Source organism: Nuphar pumila, chromosome 9 (genome assembly GCF_984573655.1).
Source record: "Nuphar pumila chromosome 9, dmNupPumi1.hap1.1, whole genome shotgun sequence".
NCBI lineage: Eukaryota > Viridiplantae > Streptophyta > Magnoliopsida > Nymphaeales > Nymphaeaceae > Nuphar > Nuphar pumila.
The window spans coordinates 116,743,579-116,753,416 of NC_143257.1; positions in this window are offsets into that span (position 1 = coordinate 116,743,579).

Below are 9,838 nucleotides of genomic sequence, written 5' to 3' on the forward strand. Positions count from 1 at the left end.
TTTCATCATTGACTATACGTTGGCAAGTCTCTAGTTGAGCTGTGCAAGAAATTATGGGTGGGTAGTGGACGATCTGTTGCCTAGCGCATCAATTCAGATGTATGGGGTTGGCTCATGAGCTCATGATTCCTTCAAATGTTTGATACCGGTTGAAATTGACTTTGTGGTCTATTCAACACTTGACTTTCCTGTCTTACACATACGCATGGTAAATATTTGGTAATGAGGAAGGTAAGGAACTATTGAGGTGCAAGTTGTATCGACTCAATCCAACCATATAGATGTATTCAGCATGATTTCTCTGTTAAGGATCAGTCATTGGGTTCTGTTTTTTTTGATACAGTGATCAGAGTTTTAAAAAATAAAAAATCTATTTTTCTACTCAAATAGTTTTGTACCTTCACTAGTACCAAATATATATATATATATATAAAATATTTGGTACCCTCATGGGTAAGGAACCCCCTAGTTGGAACTCATAGTTTTAGAATGTTTTGTCCAAATTTGACCTCATGGACGTGTTCAACATGGTCAAAAGAGTAGGAATCGTATCATATTTTTTCAATGTAAAAATATGATTTTACCACGGTTGAAATTTGGCATATTGTAGGCCGTTGATGTTCTTTTCCAAAATCTTACGTACATGTTGGACCATTTTTTTACTAAGGGTTTAGCCTATGGTAGCAAACATTAACCCTATATTTGGTGGTGTTGAAGGCATGAAAATATTGAGCATAAATGGCCCTCTTTTTATATTTTTTATATATTTTTTTGTAGGTTGGTCCTTATGAATGTGATTTACAAGATTTTAGTAGAAAACGTATTTTGAATCAATGTAACATTTTTAAGGGCTTCAACAATCAATATCTCGCAATGTACTAAAATTTCACAACTCAAAAAATCATATTTTTAGATCAAAATAACACAATTCAATGATTTGTCCTTAGCAAACAAACCATGATAAACTCATCTATGTGGTCAGATTGAGCCGATCAAGCTTGAACTTATGATTTTAAGCTTAATAGTTTTGTACCTTCAACAGCTTGATCCTATGAATGGCATCCAAGGGATCCCTTACGGTAATCTGGCTAGGGGTACCCTTGCCTGATCCTCTCTAACCTAAAGCAGGTCTCAGAAGATTCTGTACGTCAGATAGTAAGATTAGGATTCTTTCAAGTGACCCTAATCTGACTTGACCAAATATGGTCTGCCTAGCACTCAAGGCAAAACTTGCTCCATCCTTAAGCCATATATGTCCATCAAATATTTATCTACATGGGTGGAAACCTTGATCCGGTTACAAACCTAGTGGAACGAATTGAATAGGGCATGTTTGACCTCGGCTTATTTACCAGTGGATTGAGCTCATGGCTTGGCTCATGTTTGTGTTTAACTAAACCAAGCTCAAGCTCCGCTTGTCCTTGAATGAAACGAGCCGAACACAAGCTGACTCGTGTAAAAACATTCCATGTTTTATAAATATTGGTCATGTCGCCATGACCTACAAATATCCCTTTTTTATTTTTTGGTTTTTTTTCATAAAACCATCCTTACAAATGTGTTATACATGTTTCACTTAGTGGGAATCGACTTTTAAATCGTCTGATTACAACTTATACACATAGGTAAGATTTTATAAGGCTTCAAAAATTGATGGCCTACAATGTCTGATACTTTCTTGGGTCATAAAATCGTTTTTTTCATTAAAAAAAAAAAACAGAATCCAAAAGCTGTTTCCCACTGCTTTGAATATGCAGAATCCATCCATGAGGTCAGTTTGAATCAAAACAACTTGCACATTGGAGATCCAAACTAGTTTATATATATATATATATATATATATATATATATATATATATATATATATATATATATATATATATATATATATATATATATATATACATACATTGTAGGTGCTTGCGATACATGCTTAATGGATTTTTTCAGGTTTTTTCGTTTTATTTTTTAAATTCTGACTGTACAGATGTGATCTATATACTTGATTTTTCAGGTTTTTTCATTTCTCCATGTAAATATGAAAAAATAAATCCTTGGAGGTGCTTGAACACACCCCAACAAGTAGGGATAGCAGTGGACCGGGGGAAAGCAAGGCCCCGCCTCGCTCCGTTTGGACCGGGGATGAAGGGTATGAAACAGGGATAGAGGCGGGGATGAAGGTTAAAATCCATCCCCGTTCGGGGATGGAAGTACACTTTTTCCTGCCCCCACCCCGTCCCCGCAATAGCCCCGTTCCGCCCCGCCTCATCCCCGTTTGAACTGGGGATAGAGGACATGAAACGGGGATGAAGGCGGGGGTGGAGGTTAAAATCCATCCCGGTGCAGGGATGGAGGTTCTAATCTTGAGGGGGGGCAGGGGTGGAGACTTTGTTCCCCGCCCCCGCCCCACTGCCATCCCTATCAACAAGTTAATAGTACCACTCATCATAATGCACACAATGGAAAGATTGTTCTTATAGACTCATTACCAAAGCCATGTTGTTTAAAGCAATTTCAAGGGCAAATCACTTTTAAAATGACCGATAAACTAAACTGAATTCATTCAAGTTTTCAAACCACATCTAACAAACGACATTTTTAATAAATTGTAAAAAGTTGAAAAACAAAATAACTCATGATTTTAACAAAAACATCTCAGAAGCTTCTGGAAGGATACTCTTGATACACAAATTTGTTTTCATTCTAGTATTGTGTTTCATTTGCAGTAAATGATGTATGCTACATTGGTTGGACTCAAAGCAAGCCTGTAAGTGGTTTAGATCGGAACTAGGTCAAGGTTGCCCTTTTATCTGCCGCCAACTAAGATGGAGTAGATACAAACACATGTTGACCACAAGTTTGGTATACCTAAAACAAATAGTTGCAGGTCAAGCATTACTATATATCTAAAATGGGTCCTAGCTAAACCCATTTGGTGCTAAACCGCAAGCTAAATGGGTTTTTCAGCTTCTTCGGTGCTTTTTACGCGGTTCTGGCCCTATAAATGTGTTGGGCGTGGTTGATTTACTAAGAATCTATACATGGATCATGTATTTTGGATGAAAAAAATGATGTTTTGAGACTCTAAAATTTACAAAGATTTTGGACTGTTGATTTTCAAACTTTATAGAAACACACCCATGTGTTGGAATCAAAGGCTTCAAGAGCTGATCCCTATAAAATCAAGTAAATAGATCACATTTGTACGGTCAAAACTTAAAAATAAAATGAAATAAGCCCAAAAAACCCATTTAGCACAAACCAAATGAGTTTACCACCAACCCATATATATATATATATATATATATATATATATATATATATATATATATATATATATATATATATATATATATATATATGGGTTGGAAATGAAAACCTACCAAACCTATTCACTAAGAAACATTTTATTGGATTTTTTTGATATTTTTATAAAATTCTGACCTTACAGTTGTGTTCATCATGATGGATTTATTAGAAATTGACACTTGGATCATGCATGTTAGATGAAAAAAATGGTATTTGGAGCTTCAAAAATTCATAAAAATTGTAGACCGTTGGTTTTTGAAACCTTATAAAAACCTATCCATTCAGAATCAAATGATTCAAGAACTGATTCCTATAAAAACAAGCACATAGATCACATTTGTAAGGTCAGAATTTCAAAAGGACACAAAAAATCTGATAAAATATTTCTTAGTAGGTAAGTTTGGTAGGGTTTCATTCACCATGTATATAACTTGCTCATTTATTACGTTTCTCAAAAAAAAAAAAAAGTATGGAGAGGATACTACTAGATCCACAACTAAGGATATTTGCTAGCATTTTTATGTTCCACGTCCATCAAGTACTAAGACCGATAACTAAGACTAGGAACCATCGAGAGGGATGAGGCAATTTTTGGTTGAGAGAGAGAGAAAAAAATGCCTATCATTTATATTAAGAAAAGCCTTTGATGAGAACGTGGAGATAGTATCAATACTTTGGAATGAGTAATCTTTCATTTTTCATGGTGTTTTGATCGAATCTAACCCTATAGATATAATTTACATGGTTCATTTAGAGGAAAATTTAAATTATTGGAATTCGTGTGTATGATTTTTTCTATGATTAAAAAACTGACAGTTGTAAATACGCCAATTTTTTGCAATTTAAAAAAAAAATTGTTAAAAAAAAAACCCACCTAAGAACTGATCCCTAATAAATCAAGCATGTTAAACACATCTATAAGATCTGATAAAATAAAAAAAAAAGGAAAAAATTTATGTAGTATGCATCCGACAGGTAACCGGACAGAGGGTTGAGTGCACAACTTGACACAAGGTGAAGGCCACTAATATGGTTTGGCAGGTTTCTCTTTTTTTTTTAATACTTCAAAGTTGAAGGCCTAGGTGATGCCATCAATCAATGCTTCAAATTGGTCTAATCTATTGGGATATGTTTACCTTTTCGGTGCAGCACTCACGTTTGTTTAGGTATGGATTGTGAAGTTGGTAGGCATCCAAATGTAGAATAATTTCCTATATCAACCTACTTGAAAGTATCAATATGACCTTTCCTAAGGGTCTTCGCTCATCTTGTAGAGGCTACTTATGAATGTCACCAAGTTGACAGGACGTTACAAGTTCAAAACCCACGGCATTCCATGTAGCAAGATTGAAGGTGAGTGTACTCCCCGGCAGGCAGGGAAGGGGGACCTCAAGGGTTTTACCAACTGGAGGCCAGCCAATGTTTCCCTTGGATTATCCAAAAAAACTATCAATATGATCATTTGAGGTTTATACTCAACTCATGAGCACATGATTGTGCAAGTGATTATATATATATGAAAGAGAAAGAGAAAGAGAAAGAGAGAATCAGAATTGTAATGGCGAAGAAAAAGGAAAAGAGAACATCAAATAAATGCGCGTAACTCGTCCTCAGGCCCACATCCACAGGCGAAAGAGGAGCAAAAATCCGTGAACAAAAGTAATACAATAACAAGAACTCTCAAAGCCCCAAAGATCCAATATACAGAAAAAGCTTTTTTTTGAAAGGCAAGCTGGGGTTAGGCAGACCCCTACAGTTATACAACGATGCCACTGGGATTTGAACTTGCAACGCCTTAACAAAAGGTGACGCGCACTAGCTGCTCCTACCAGACAAGCAGAACCCCAGTTGGTAATATACACAAAGCTCTTTCTCTATCTCAGGCAGAGGAGTTTCTCCCTAAGAGCAAGAAATCCTAAAAATGACATCACTGAAAACTTCCGTATTACACTTTTTACAAAAAAATTGTTGGATCAAGTCATGTATCGGGGCAGGTAAGGAATTCGAAACACCCATAACAAGAATCAAGTGGGACTTAAATAGCAATTCCTCATTAATTATATACACGTTCTTTCTTGCATCTAAATAAGATCAAAGAATGGTTTAGACAAATTGGCTCACTCTTGCATTCCCATAAGGACCTAGAGTCATGCCCCACTGCTGCACTTAGGGGTATCAATGGGTCTGGTTTACCCGGACCAAACCCTCTAGGGTCCGGGTATTGTGACAAATAAGAAGACCCGATTAAGACCCAGGTGCATACTAGAAGGTCCGATTAATATATGGACCCGGGTAGTTTGTGAAATTTTATACCAGACCCAAACCCGACCCGAGTTCTGATTAAGACCCACAAATTTTCAATGTAAAAATGATAAAACATATTATTTTACCAGGTATGTGATCTGGTTCATGTAGTTTTTATCGGATCTGGGTATGGATTTTCTTATATTAGACCCGATTAAACCTAGGTCCAGACTAGGCACCACTTCCCAACTTCTCTTTGCAGGGAAACTGTTCACTAAATCATTGCACCATGAGAAAAGAGCAATAATACCTGACAGCAAATACATGGATCTTCCTCTATCAAGCAAAATCTATAAAGAATGAGGTGCCTTTCTTATTTCCAAATTGCTAAACTTGAAGTTTTTTTTTTTTTGATGAGAAAGTTTCAGGTCAAAGCAGGTAATCTCAGGGTGGGGTCATCGACACTCAAGCCCTTACTAAGCCCACCAGTAAAAGGCACCAGCACACTCAGTGGGATTCGAACCTGGGACGAAGGGGTCAACACCTTCGCCCGAAGCCCGCTACACTTGAAGATGAATTTAACTATTTTCAAATATTTAACAATCAAAAGCATCAAACTGCTATGTTATCGCCTTTCAGGAAGTTTTAAGCTTGTGATCCATATTGCAAAATCCACATATTTATGCAAAAGACAAAAGCAACAAAAGATCTGGTGGGGGTTTGCAGGAGACCGGATCGAACAGCAGAACATTTTCTACAAAAACTTTTAACATAAAAGTCACACTTGTATCACAGGGACATGCCAGGATCGAACAGGGCAGAATGTTTTCTATAAAAACTTTTAACATAAAAGTCACATTTGTATCACAGGGACATGCCAGGATCTAACAGGGCAGAATATTTTCTATAAAAACTTTTGACATAAAAGTCACACCTGTATCACAGGGACATGCCATTTTGGTAGCATGTTTTTTGGAAACCTGACTGGACACACTCAGACACGATGACATGGACTTGAGCCGAGCTTGGGCTAGTTCAGTTCGTTGTGCAGGCCTAATATCATGCATCAAACATGGGACATGGGTGTTCTTGCCAAAACATGGCTTGTGTCTTGCTCTGGCGGAACACAAGAGTTGCACTCCAAAAGGTGTGATTTTGGTGTCAAAGAGATAAGGATAACGCACAAAATCACGCATGATCCTATCATGCTTGATCTTGTGATGGTCATTTAGAAACTCTAGTGCTTACCTGTTGTATATTAATTATCTGTAACCCTTCCCTGTAACCACTCTTTCTTTCTATTTTACCATCCCTATCATCAAGGGATGTCGACATTTCAGAGTCAGAATGTAACCATAATACGATTTAATGAATCTCATCAATTTTTTTCCTAGGATATTATTTTCTATATGGTATCAGTGTAGGTTTTAATACATCGACCTAGTCTCAACTGTCTTCTTCACTAATCCACCTATTATCAGATGAGATCATTCCTGCATAACATCATAAACTGTTAATAATCCTAAGGATTCCAATAGTGATGACAATTCGTCTTCACCTTCGTCACCATATCATCTCCATCATTTTGATAACCCTGTCGATGTTATCGTTTCAACATTACTCAAATGGACAAAGCGTCAATCAATTCAATGATAATCGAGGCATGGGTACGTAGGGGCCGAGGACGACTTCGATGCCACCATTGTGATATTCTTGGCCACGTTAAAGCTCATTGTTATAGCTTGGTAGGCTATCCAATGAGCCAACCTAAGAGTCAAAGTGACACCGAAAAAGTGGGTAGTAGAACAAACAACGTTAGCGATATGGGAGACAATAAAGCAACCAGTGTAACCGCAAACCAACAATAGTCAAATCAAATTAGTGAAATGTCGGCCTTATCGCAACTAAGTGAGGATCAACTTAAGCAAATAGCTGAATGACTTAATCTGGATTCGAAATTGGCTTCCTCTAATCTTGCAGGTAATACTTCATATTTTCATTCTTCTTCTTTGTCTCTTCTTCCTTGAATTATAGATACAGACCATGTGACTCCTCATTTAAGCTCTTTGTTTGATATTCAATCAGTTTCCAAAGAAAAACTCGTTAAGCTACCAAATGGTTATACCATGTGTGTATCTCATTTTGAAAAAAACTCAATTATCGCCTGATTTGATTGTCACCAACGTGCTTCATATTCCCCACTTCCATTATAATTTGTTATTAGTAGGAAAGCTAACTGAATCTCTGGATTATGTTGCTTTGTTCTTTCCTACATTTTGTGTTTTTTAGGATCATTATTGGAGCAGGTAAGCTTCACGACAGACTACCATTTTGATTCCCTTTTCCATTCCAGTCGTGCACTTTATGCAACCCAAACACCAAACACCAAAGTTTGGCATATGAGACTCGACCATCCATCCTATGATTGAACTATATTTTTATCTAAAGAACTTGGTGAATTATCTAATTGTTTTAATCATTTGTGTAACATGTGTCATCGAGCTAAGTAGACTCGACTTCCTTTTCAAATAAGTTTTAATAAGAGTGTTGAAGCTTTTTCTCTTGTGCATTGTGACATATGGGAACCTTACAAAACTCAACCGCACATCGAGACACGTTTTTTCTCCACTATTATGGATGATTATTCTCGCTGCTTGGGTTTTTCTTATGAGATATAAGTCAAAAACTTTTTTTTTACAAAATTTTGCGTCATTATCAAAATTCAATATAAAAGTCAAGTGCAAAGCATTAGAACTGACAACAGTATTGAATTTTTATCTCATAATATGCAAAATTTCTTTCATCAAAATGTGATTGATCATCAACGATCTTGCATGAGAACCCCTCAACAAAATGAATGAGTAGAACACATGCATTGTCACATTCAAGTGGTTGCACGTGTTTGTGCTTTCAAGCCAATCTACCCATTGAGTTTTGGGGAGAGTGCATCCTCACCGCCACACACATGATCAATCTCATTCCCACTCCCATTTTGCAAAATAAATCTCTTAAAGAAATTCTTTTCAAAAGCAAACCCAAATATGATCATTTGTTAGTATTTGAATGTTTATGCTATGCCCCATATCTAGGCCTAATACAAGGCAAGTTTTCTTCAAGATCTTGAAAGTGCATTTTTATCAGGTATCCTTACAATCATCGCAGATATCACCTTTACGATTTGCAAACTCATGAAATATTTTTCACTCGAGATGTTTTATTTTTTGAAAATGAATTTTCTTTGATCACAAAACCTCGAAATGAGATTTCTCCTATGACACCCGTCATACCAAATCCTATTGAGGATATATTTACCAAGAATGCTTTATATCTAGATCCGGATTCATCGATCCCAGAAGCCATGGATGACCCACCATCTTTAGAATTATACCATGAACCAAATGAACCGGATGTGGATCCCCATCCAGATAATCATCCAACTTTTGTTACTCGACACTCCACTCACACCCATACCCATCCATCATACCTTCTTGATTACATATGCTCTTTGGTCATGGTGCCCTTGCAAGCTTGATCATCTCCTAACCATGCCTCTTTGAGTCACTCATGTCCCATATAAAAATTTCTTGCTTTCTCTAAATTTTCTCTTTCTCATATGGTTTTTCTTTATGTTGTTTTTAATGACGTTAAACCTAGCAATTATAGCAAAGCCACTAAGCATCCGCATTGGCAAGAAGCTATGGCTAAGGAGATCCAAGCTTTAGAAGTAAATAACACTTGGGTCGTAGTGCCTCTTCCACTATGAAAAATGTTCATTAGATGCAAATGGGTTTATAAAGTCAAGTATAACTCTGATAGATCAATCGAGCGCTATAAGGCCCATTTAGTCGTCAAAGGCTATACCCAAGTAGGAGAATTTGATTATCATGAGACGTTTGCAACGGTGGCTAAACTCACTATCATGCATTGTTTACTTGCTATTGTTGTCATTAACAATTGGATGATTTATCAATTGAACGTAAACAATGCATTCTTACAAGGGAACCTTCACGAAGAAATTTACATGGATTTGCCACCGGAATACCAATGTCAGGGGGAGACTCATTATATTTGTAAGTTAAATAAATCAATTTATAGATTAAAACAATCATCCAAAAATTGGTTTAACAAACTCATATATGCACTCAATATACTGACACCGCCCTTTCAGCTTTTCACCTGCTGCTCTGCTTCTCTTCTGAACTGCCTGTAACACAAAATATCAAATCACAATTAATCGTTATACATAGAAATCATTAACACAGTAATCGCTATCGCTATACATAGT